The sequence below is a fragment of the Petaurus breviceps genome, unplaced genomic scaffold (genome assembly GCF_028583685.1).
Source record: "Petaurus breviceps papuanus isolate PSGF00001 unplaced genomic scaffold, PetGlider_PUasm1.0 91011, whole genome shotgun sequence".
NCBI lineage: Eukaryota > Metazoa > Chordata > Mammalia > Diprotodontia > Petauridae > Petaurus > Petaurus breviceps.
In genome coordinates, this window is record NW_027187397.1 from 1 (window position 1) to 12,604 (window position 12,604).

Genomic DNA, 12,604 nt, shown 5'->3' on the forward strand with positions numbered 1-12,604 from the left:
GAAAGGACTGTCTTTCACCAGTGGACAAATCTGGCAAAATAACATCAAAACAGACAGACAAAGTACCAGCAAAATAGCCATGTCTCCTCAGTCCTTGGCAGCTCAGGGGGCAGGTCTCAAAAGTCCAGGGCAATTCAAAGCGGCCACCAGCAATTCTCTTAGTCTCTCTCTCTCCACGAGGTGCTGCTTCCAAAAAAAGTTTCTTCTGCCTCTCACTTGTCTCTCCAAATCTACGTCACCAGCTCCTCCCAGTTCAGGACTTTCTTTTCACATCAACAAGTCCATCCCACAGGTGGGATTAACAAGCTCTGGGTTTTAACACAATCAATTTGAAAACCAAGCCAATACAGGGGAATCTTTAATTGCCATTAATATCACAGTTTCCAACAAGGACTCTTAATACAATCAAAGGCAAGGCTCAAAATCAATTAAATAGGGAAACTCTTGGTTAATTTGATTTTTTTAAAAGAAGAAAACCAAATTACCAATATCAAAAATGAAAAGAGTGAATTCATCAACAGTAAACTTGAAATTAAGGCAATAATGTGGAGCTATTTTATCCAATTATATGCCAGTAAATCCAACAATCTAAGTGAAGTAGATGAATATCTACAAAAATATAAATTGCCCAGATTAACAAAAGAAGAAATAGCATACTTAAATAATCCTATCTTAGAAAAAGAAATTGAACAAGCCATAAATGAACTCCCTAAGAAAAATTCCCCAGAACTAGATGAATTTACAAGTGAGTTCTACTAAACATGTAAAGAACAATTTATTCCTGTACTATATAAACTATTTGGAAAAATAGGTAAAGGAGTCCTACCAAATTCATTTTATGACACAAATATGGTGCTGATACCTAAATCAGGAAGAGCAAAAACATAAAGAAAATTATAGACTAATTTACCTAATGAATATTGATGCAAAAAATTTAAATAAAATACTAGCAAGGAGAATACAGCAATATATCACGAAATCCATACAGTATAACTAGGTAGATTTTATGCCAGGAATTCAGGGCTGGTTTAATATTAGGAAAACTATCAGTGTAATTAACCACATCAATAATAAAAACAAGAAAAATCATAATTATTTCAAAAGATGCAGAAAAAGCTTTTGTCAAAATACAACACTCATTTCTGTTAAAAACATTAGAATGCATAGGAATAAATGCAGCTTTCCTTAAAATGACAAGTAGTATCTATCTAAACCACCAGCAAGCATTATTTGTAATGGAGATAAGCTAGAAGCCTTCTCAGTAAGATTAGAGGGGAAGCAAGAATGGGCATTATTACCACTATTATTCAATATTGTACTAGAAATGCTAGCTATAGGAATAAGAGAAGAAAAAGAAATGGAAGGAATTAAAACAGTCAATAAAGAAACAAAACTATTATTATTTGCAGATGATATTATGGTTTACTTAGAGAATCCTAGAGAATCAACTAAAAAACCAGTTGAAACAATTAACTTCAGCAAAGTAGCAACATGTTAAATAAACCCATATAAATCATCAGCATTTCTATATTTTACCAACAAAGCCCAGGAGTAAAAGACAGAAAATTTTCATTTAAAATAACTACAGACAATATAAAATACTTGAGAATCTCCCTGCCTAGACAAACCCAGGAACTATATGAACACAATTCTGAAACACTTTTCACACAAATGAAGACAGGTGTAAGTAATTGGAAAAATATTCATTGTTCATGGGTAGGCCAATATAATAAAAATGACAATATTGTCTAAACTTATTTATTTAGTCAGTGCTATTCCAACCAAACTACCAAAAATTATTTCGTAGAGCTAGGAAAAATAATAACAAAATCTATCTGGAAGAACAAAGATTAAGAATATTAAAGGAATCCATGAATAAAAATGTGAAGAAAGATGATCTAGCGGTATCAGATTTTAAATTGTATCACAAAAGATTTTGGTACTGGCTAAGAAATAGTAGCAAATCAGTGGAACAGATTAGGTGCACAAAACACAGTAGTAAATGACCATGGTCATCTAGCATTTAATAAATCCAAAGATTCAAGCTTTTCAGATAAGAACTCACTATCTGACAAACATTGCTGAGAAAACTGTTTGCCCCAGTTCCTCATCTGTAAAATGGGCTAGAGAGGAAAATGGCAAACCACTCCCATATTTTTGCTAAGAAAACCCAAAATAGGGTCATGAAAAGTCAGACACAACTGAAACGACTGAACAACAACAGTAGGTATAGACCAACATCTCACACTGTATACACCAAGATAAGTTAAAATGAGTTCTTTATTTGGATGTAAAGGGTGATATCACAAGCAAATTAGAGGAGCACAGAAAATTTTACCTGTCAAATCTATGGATAAGGAAAGAATTTATGATGATAGAGATATGACATAATGATATGATTTAAATAATAACATGATATAAAATGGATAATTTTGGTCATGTTAAATTAAAAAGTTTTTTTCACAAACAAAAGTAGGGATTAGGAGGAAAGTAGGGAACTGGTTAAATTTTCTTTTTAGATTTTTCTTTTTGCTTTTTGGAGGGAGGAAGGTAGGGCAATTGGGGTTAAGTTACTTGCCCAAGGTCACCGGGCTAGTATTGTTGTGTTAAGTGTTTGAGGCAGGATTTGAACTCAGGTCCTCCTGATTCCAGGGCTGGTGCTCTATTTACTGTGCCACCTAGCCATCCCCACTGGTGAAATTTTTTTAACCACAGATTTCTCTGATAAAGTCATTGTTTGTCAAATTTATAGAGGAATGCATCAAATTTATAAGATTATGAGTCATTGTCCAATTCATAAATGGTCAAAGGATATGAATGGGCAATTTTCAGAAGAAATCAAAACTACCTATAATCATATGAAAAAATGCTCTACATCACTATTGATTAAAAATGCAAATTAAAACCACTCTGAGGTACTACTTCACACCTACCAGATTGGCTAATATAACAGAAAAGGAAAAAGATTAATGTTGGAGGGGATTTGGAAAAATAGGTACACTAATGCAGTTAGTGGAGTTGTGAACTGATTCAATTATTCTGCAGAACAATTTGGAACTATGGCCAAAGGGCTATAAAATTATGTATACACTTCAACCCAACAAAGCCACTACTAGATCTGTATCCCAAAAAGATCAAAGAAAAAGGATCTATATGTATAATTGTGGTGGCAAAGAATTGGAAATTGAGGGCATGCCCATTAATTAGGGAATGACTGAACAAGTTGTGGCATATGATTGTGATGGAATACTATTGTGCTATAAGAGATGACAAGCAGGATGGTTTCAGAAAAACCTGGGAAGACTTATATAAACAGATTCAAAGTCAAGTGAGCAGAATCAGGAGAACGTTGTATACAGTAATAATGACTTAGCTATTCTCAGCAGGACAATGATCCAAGATAATTCTGAAGGACTTATGAAAAATGCTATCTACCTCTAGAGAAAGAATGGATGGAGTTTGAAAATACAGATCAAATCTTGCCTTTTCTTTTCTTTGTCTGTTTTTTAAAAAAAACAACATTGCTAACATGGAAATATGTTTTGTATGACTTCATATGTATAGTCTATAACATATTGTTCACCTTCTCAAGGAGGTGGAAGGAGAGGGATAATGTGCCCTCCTTCCCCAGTTGTGATTTAAGTATATAACCTGTGTTTTTACTTCAGCTAAGAAAATATTCCTCACTCTAAAACATTAATTAAACTACTTGATTACTGATTCTCCCATCTCAGGTCACTCTCTATAAGCATTCAAAGTTAGAGATTGGCTCAATAAAAATCCTGTTAATGGTAGGATTTGTATTTAAAGTTGGAAGAGATCTTAGGTTCAATTCAGTTAGTCCCCCTGATTTTATAGATGCATGAAAGGTGAAAATAGAAGCAGGCAATTGAAGTCTGTAAAAGAGTGGTCTGATGCTCTAAGAATAGTGTCAAGAAGGGTTAAACCAAAGAAAAACCTGAAGATCTTTAAAACTATAAGACTGGAGCTGTACTGTTCTCCTAGTGGTGTCCAGGGGTTCCCTGGCTGAGTGGCATCATGCAGTAATTGGGGAAGGACCTGAGGCACCTTCCCCTCCTTTTAGGCCATGTATCCTGAGAACTGGACTTGGGATTTTGGTCTTATCTAGTCAGTGCTTTTTTAGTTCTAAGTATAGGTAGTGAAGTCCCAGACCTGGAAATTTGGGCCACAGTGACATTGGAGTCCAGTATTCTAGGTTGGATGTTGCAACCTGTTCAGCAGTGAAGCCCTGAGAAGCCTGGTCATAGAGAGAAGAACACAAGGGGATTTTGATCTTGGAGCTTGATGGGACTAATAGTACATAGGAATTGTGAACCAAATCTTCCTCCCTCTCCCAGAGAAGGGAAGGAGGGAGGTATAGAGGGATTATACTCCAAGGTATTGGTGAGATGAGAGGAATGTTTATATTTGTTTTTGCTATTCCTTTGAAGTAAATGTTTCTTTGTAAAAAATTAATCTGTGGTGTAGAAACAGGAAAACTCTGGGTGCTCTCCCCATAACCACCTATAAAATATAACTCTAAACAAACTTTAGAAATACAGAACCCACAAAGTGACAGAAAGAAACAAACTTCCCACTGAAGGCATCCCTGCAGCTGAACAGGAAGGGTCCATCTCAGCTGGGAGCAGAGCCCAGCTCTGTGAGCTCACAGTTTTAGCCCCATGGCAGCCACAACCAGCTGCCAGCTGGAGGGACTTTGGGAGAGCGGATCACCAACAGCTGTGGTGGTTTCCAGAATTATCAACCCATAAATGCCAAAGACGAAGTGAGAGGTCAGAGTAGACTTTGGGAACAGGGAGTCTGGGAGTGCAGTCTGGCCTTTGCCACTGGAGGGAGAAGTGGCTGAGGTGTGTGTGGCTGCCACCACCACATGACTGCTTCAGAGCTCCTGGACTGCAGATTGTAGGGGGACCAAGCAACCATTCTGAGGGGTATCGCTCTTGCTTTAACCTGCTTGGATCTGGATTGCTGTCTAGGGTGGAGGTCCTGGGGTGTGTGAACAGGTGCCAGAGCCGATGGAGGCTTCAGAGAGGGCAGTAAACTAATAGCTCTGGCAGCTGCAAGAACCCAAAGCAATTTGAGACAAAACTCTCCTCTCTGGAAGCAGAGTTCTACTGTGGCAAAAAGCTCAAAAGTCAAGTAATTGAGTGGCAACATGAGTAAGCAAAGGAAGCAAAGCAAGCACAGCAATCAAACATTAGATTCCTTTTTTTGGGACATAAAGGATCAAAGCATGAAACAGGAGGAAAACAATGAAGTCAGAACTCCTGCACTAAAAGCTTCCAAGAAAAATATGAACTGATTACAGGCCATAGAGGAGCTTAAGAAGGATTTTGAAAATCAAATAAGAGAAGTGGAGGAAAAATTGGTAAGAGAAATGAGAATGATGCAAGAAAATCATGAAAAGAGAATCAGCAACCTGACTGAAGAAAATAACACCTTAAAAAACAGACTAACCCAAATGGCAAAAGAAGCTCAAAAAGCCAATGAGGAGAAGAATGCCTTGAAAAGCTGAATTTACCAGATGGAAAAAGAATCTCAAAAGCTCACTGAAGAGAATAATTCCTTCAGAATTAGATTGGAACAAATGGAAGCTAGTGACTTTATGAGAAATCAAGACACTATTAAACAAAATAAAAGTGTTAACACCAAAAAAAAAAAAAAAAAGATACTATTAAACAGATCCAAAAAAATGAAAAAATAGAAGATAATGTGAAATGTCTCATGGGAAAAACCACTGACCCGGAAAATAGACCCAGGAGAGATAATTTAAAAATTATTGGACTATCTGAAAGCCATGATCAAAAAAAACCAAACAAACCTAGAAATCATCCTTCAAGAAATTCTAAAGGAAAATTGCCCTGATGTTTTAGAACCAGAAGGCAAAATAGAGGTTAAAAGAATTCACCAATCACCTCTTGAAAAAGATCCCAAAAAAGAAAACTCCCAGGAATATTATAGCCAGGTTCAGGAGTTCCCAGATCAAGGAGAAAACATTACAAACAGCCAGGAAGAAACAATTTGAATATTGTGGAAACACAATCAGGATAACACAGGATCTGGCAGCTTCTACACTGAAGGATCGAAGGGCTTGGACTATGATATTCCAGAGAGCAAAGGAGCTGGGATTAAAACCAAGAATCACCTACCCAGCAAAACTGAGTATCATGTTCCAGGGAAAAATATGGTCATTCAATGAAATAGAGGACTTCCAAGCATTCTTGCTGAAAAAAACCAGAGTTGAATAGAAAATTTGACATTCAAATACAAGAAACAAGAGAATCATGAGAAGGTAAACAGGGAAAAGAAATCATAAGGAACTTATTAAAGTTGAACCATTTACATTCCTACGTCGAAAAATGACAATTGTAACTTATGAAACTTTTCTCAGTATAAGAATAGTTGAAGGGAATATAAATGTGTATATGTGTGTGTGTGTGTGTATACATATATCTGTCTATATGGGAGGGTATATGGGCATGTGAATACATATGTGAATGTGTGTACATGTATACATAGAGAGAGGGCACAGGACTAATTGAATAGGAAGGGATGATACTTAAAAGGTGAAACTGAGAGGTGAGAGAGGAATATAATGAGAGGAGATAGGGAGAGACATAATGGGGTAAATTATCTCATATAGAAGAGGCAAGGGAAAACTGTTACAATGTAGGGGAAGAACAGGAAGGCAAAAGGGAATGGGTCAATCTTACTCTCATTGAATTTGGCTTAGGGAGGGAATGACATACACACTAAATAGGGTATCTTGGCTACAGGAGAGTAGGGGGGAAGGGCATGAGAGGGGGGATGATGGAGGGGAGGGCAGGTTTGGTGGGGAGGGAAGTTGGAAGCACCCACTTTTGAAAAAAGGACAGGGTCAAAGTAGAGCATAGAACAAGTGGGATAGGATGGAGGGAAATATAGTCAGTCTTTCACAATATATCCACTATGGAAATGTTTTGCATAGTTACACATGTACAACCTATATTGAATTGCTTATCTTCCCAGTAAGGGTGGGTGACAAGGGAGAAAGGGAAAGAATCTGGAATTATAAGTTTTAATATCAAATGTTTAAAAAATATACTATTATTATTATTTTTTACATGCAACTGGGAAATAAGATATACAGGGACTGGGATATAGAGATCCATCTTGCCCTACTGGAAAGTCAGAGGGGGGATGGGGGAGGATATAGGAGAGAACAGATTGGAGGAGGGGGTATATAGTGGGATTGCTGTTTTGGCATGGTGGCTAGGGGAAAGATAAGGAGAAAATTTGTAACAAAATCTTGTGGAAATGAATGATGTAAACTAAACATAAACATAATATTTAATTAAAAAAATTAATCTGACTGTTAAGCAGTTAAAAGGAACTGGGGTGGTTTGACTCTTCAAATTGGGGAAACATGGTTAATGGGGTTTGAGTTAATGGCAGAGATAAGGGGCCTCCTAAGGGTACAAGAGAACCTTGGAAGAGAGGTAAAATGTAACATATTGGACCTTTAGGCCCTGGGGGACAGAGAACCAAAGTTATAAACTCATGAAGCCAGTACTGAAAGCTTTACTCTTTCCCTCAGAAAACTGGTCTCCAAATGCCCAATATTCTAGTTCAGGGGTGGGGAACCTGCGGCCTCAATGCTACACGGACTCTCTCGGTCCTCAGGTGTGGTCCTTTGAATCCAAACTTCACAGAACAAATCCCCTTAATAAAAGAATTTGTTCTGTAAAACTTGGACTCAGTCAAAAGGCTGCACCCAAGGACCTAGAAAGCCATATGTAGCCTCAAGGCTGCAGGTTTCCCCCCCGCTCTAATAGTCTCATAAAATGAGGAAATGGACTTAGTTTGACTATTATTCTGACACCAAAGAAATGGGGCTGTTTAGCTTAAAGAAAAAATTTAGGAAGGATGTGATATTTGTCTTGAAGTATTTGAAAGACTGTTATGTGGATGCAGGTTCTAGGTCTCAGAATTCAAAATTAAAAACAATGAGTGGGGGTGGCTAGGTGGCACAGTGAGTAAAGCGCTGGCCCTGGCCCCAGAGTCAGGAGGACCAGAGTTCGGTTCCAGTCTCAGACACTTAACACCCACACAAAAAAACTAGCCGTGTAACCTTGGGCAAGTTACTTAACCCCAATTGCCCTCCAAAAGGCAAAACAAACAAACAAACAAACAAACAAAAACAAAAAAAACAAAACAATGAGTGGAAGTGATGGGTTTGGGATCTGGATCCCTAAAAGGAAAAGACCATGTCTTTGGGATCTGGACCCCAAAGCCCCAGATCTCTGGCATTTACCTGAGGCAACTGTCCCGTCCTGTCCCAGATCAGAATAAGAGAACAGAGTGCTGGAGAATAGTAGGGAATTTGAGTCACCCTCCCCCACCTGGTGAAAAGAAGGAGGGAGGGGCAGTAGCTACAATGGGCCCCCAATGGTGATATCCTTGTCCCCTGAGCACCACGTAGCTCACCCAGAAAGCCTGGAATATCACCCAGGTTCACCCATACATGGGTCAAGGCAGTAAGAAGCCAACCAGCTTCCAAATTCGGGAATGCTGATTTTCTGCGTAAAGTAATTTGGAAATGTATTTAACAAAACTGAACTTACCTGATTGGTATTGGGTTTGTTTCAAGTTTCAGTTTACCAGTTTGATTCTGCCCATTCAGAGCAGTCTTCAGGGCTAGTCAAAAGGCATAGCTCACAGCAACTCTAAGGGTACTTCCAAGAGAACTTTAAGGGTAGATAGGGTGAATAGGAAGCTCCTTCTTTGGGGTCCCTGTCAATCCCCCTTTAATTTGTAAACTTGCCAAAAAGCTTGTTTGGGTTATGGAGCTCCTAAACAATGAACTTGGCTTGCTGAGAATTTGCAAGTACATAGAAATGATCTCTAATGATTGGTTTTTACACCAGCACAAATTTAAATTTGAGATGTAAATCCTGGTAAATTTTTCCCTAAGCTGTGATTACTGAAAACTTGCTGTTTGAGTTAAAAGGTCTTCGGACTGTAACTGATTTTATTTTGAATTGTCTGGTGGATCATAATAATCCACCCATAATTAGTAATCCACCATCTGAGAGAAATGCCACAAGTTACGCAGAGAATGATACAGGTGGAGGTCTACACTGGGAAAAGCTGAGAGAACAATTTTAGCCTTAGTCTAAGATGGGATCCTCCTGGCTCAGTTTCCTCATCGTGTTCCTTTGAAAAGGAATGTTATCCACCCCTGGCTATTGTTGAGTCTGGCTATGAGGTAGAATTGATACAGCATGGTTGGAAAACTGTGAATCATCTGAATTCTAAGGATGTTTTATCCTGTCATACTTGGTATAAATCTTGTCCCTGCTTTATTCTTTTATAGCAAATTTCTATAATAAAAACAAATGGTCAGTAAAAGACATAAACACAATGCAAGTGAGATCTTGCTGTTTTGACCTGAATGTGTAGTCATTCCATATCTCCAAACAACTGAAATTAAATAAGAAACATCTTCAGTTTGGTTTGGGGAAGAGAATTTCAGTGCAATCAATTTTCTTAGAGGGAGGTAACCTATTTGGCCTTGTCATTACTTAAGTATCCTCCCAAGTCTTTTGTTATAATTGGAATGAAAATCAGTTTCCCGGAAATTCATTTATGTAACTGTTGAATCCAGGGGTGGAAAACTTTTACCTGCAAAAGTATTATTACTTCCCAATAGCATCAGATCCTCCTAAAGGAATTGGAATCAGAGTGGAAACTTTTGAGACAGTAACAAGATTAGATAATTCTATTTTTCTTTGTTTTCCCCCATTCTAACATCACTTTTACTTCTCCCTATGTTTGGGCCCTACATATTAAACTAGCTTGTCACTCTTGCTTATAATATTTGTGTCTTCCAGACTACAGACCATTCACCTATAGTTGGTGGCAAACAGTGGGTACCAGCCTATGTTTACCCAATCATCCCCTGGAGGTAGCCTATGCTCAGTTCCAGTGAACCTCCTCTCTGGGATGCCCCTTGCCCACAGGAAGATGAGACCTTCACCCCTTACCCTAAAAGGTTTTGGATCTCATTTGTTTGAGAGGAGAATGATGGGGATGGGACCTAAAAAGAAAAGACCATCATGTCTTTGGGATCTGACCCCAAAGCCCCTGAATCCAGATCTCTGGCATCCCCCGAGGCACCCAGTCATTATCCTTTTAACCACCCTTTCACTTCTGCTCTCCAGCCCCTTAACTCCCTCAGTTGTCTACACTTGGCCCACCCCAGGCTACCTACCACTACTTAATACCATCCAGATCTTCCCACAGTCTTTCTGTATAAAATATCAATTTTACCCTCATCAAATGCTCAGATTCTTAAAATCTGGGCCTGCTTTTAATGGCATTAGGAACAGTACAGACTCACTAGGAATCTTGCCCACCCCAACCTGTGTCATTCACTACTTGGACAGAAAGAAAGTTTGTGTGGTCCAGTTCTTTTGAAGCAGACACTCTCCCTGTACCCTTGCATTTTGGGTTTTCCAGCACCCCTGGACTGCAACAGAAATTATAGAAAGGAACATTTTGGTTAAATATGTGTAGTGTTGGGGGAGCCCCTTCTTTCGTGTGAGTCCCCAAGAAAAGTTATTTTAGGTTTAATGTGTTCTCTGGGTCTGCATACTTACAACCACAGCTCACAAGTTTTTACTGATGGTTTTACTTTTATTTGCCAGTCATATACAATTAGTTCAAAGCAACATATTTTAGTGAAATAACAACAAACTTTAGTGTACTCTTCAACAGGTACTCATGTGGTTGGTGGGAAGAGTAGATACTCTTAGGTGTCACACGTTAGGAAGCACAGATGTGCGATCATATGCATAGGGAATCACTATAGTCATGGGGGGGGGCGTTTTCTGGTTGTTTTATTGTGTTGCTTTGCTAGGTCTGCCCCACCTCTCCGTTGTTCCCCATTTCCTTTCCTGTCTACTAGATTCTCACTACTACTGCCTACTTAGCTGTAGTCTTCATCTGAGATGCTACTTATTCCTCAAAAAGAGAAGGAATTGGCTTAGCCATCTGTCTATCTTTTATTAGATTTTACTCCAGAACTAGAGTTTTAATTATCTTAGTATGTCAACAACAAGTTATTGTACTCAGAACATGTAGTTTTTCTTCTGTCAGCTCTGGGATTCTTGGTCCCAGTGAGGAGATTCAAATAGAACGGTCACTGAGAAGCCCATATCTCAAGTACCACTTACTGTCACAGTAGGAGACAATGAAATTTAAGTAGGCTGATCAATGAAATACAACTAACAGCACCGAATCCCCCCCTCCCCAGCCCCTCTGCCCCAATTGAACAATGGAATAATCATAATGATAGATAATGTCTGAAACTTTTGAACTACTGTCCCTGGTTACATCATCTCCCCACCCATGGCAGGTTTTCCTCTATAAGAATCCATAGCCTCTCCTGGCAAGTGGCCACCTTCTTTAAGTAGGGGGCATCCCCCTTACTTGGCTATCACCCTTTATGGAGTGTCCTCCTTAAGCAGGCAAGGGGCATCTCCCTTAAGGAACCATCTCCCTAAAGGGGCCCTCTCCCTTGAGGGGTCCCTCTCTCCATTGAGGGGCTGACCCCATTGCTGGAGTCTATCTTAAGCTGTGTCTCCCTTAAGGGGGAAAGGAGCCTGCTTGGTATGTTTTGTTATCTGCAATAAATACTTTCACTTGATTTGGAGACAGCCTGAGTGAATTCTTTTGAGCCAACCTTGTATCTCCACATTTTGGGATGTACCCTGAACCTCAACACCAGGACCATTTAATGTCTTTTGGAACCTAGATCATACAGTCAGCTAATTAGTGTTGAGCTGAAAGGAGCAAGACAAAAGATCCCTGAGAGTGAAATTTGGAAGTAGATTTTATTACTGAGGGACTGCTGGGGTCACATACCCAGATCAGACAGTGAGTTGGCATGGACAATGTGCCAGTTTTTAAAGAGATTCCTATAGTCAGGTTATGTAAGCTGAAACTACAATCAGTGATTGGTCAGTGTATATTTGAATTTCCCTTGCTGCAAAGTTTACCCTAGGCTGAGGGACAGGGAAACTAGAATAGGAGGAGATGGGGACTATCTGGTAGGTGGGTGGGGCAGGGGACCGGGAAGAATGGCAAAATGTCCAGCAGGGATTTTTCCCTAGGCTGAAATTCCTGCTCTTGGATCAATTGGGGGAGGGAAGGGTAGAGTTGTGCTCAACATTAGAACCCTTAGGCATTTAGTCTGTCTTTTAAACTCACTTTTTCCTGCAAGCAGTATTCAAGTATCTATCTCAAACCTTTATCTGATTTAGAGTTAGAAAATCCCTTAAATTCTAGTCAATTCTTGATTGTTAACCTGCATTTACAGAATCATAGAATTTGGGATTTAGAAGAGACTTGAGCATCTTTCTAGTCCAAGGGTTCTTAATCTGGAGTCAGTGAACTTGTTTAAAAAATATTTCAATAAACATGTTTCAGTATAGTTGGTTGCCTTTGCATTTCTATATATTTTATAAGTTCAATAACATTATTCTGAAAGGGATTCTAGGTTTCACCCAAAGGCCCAAGGAGTCCATGGCACAAAAGATTA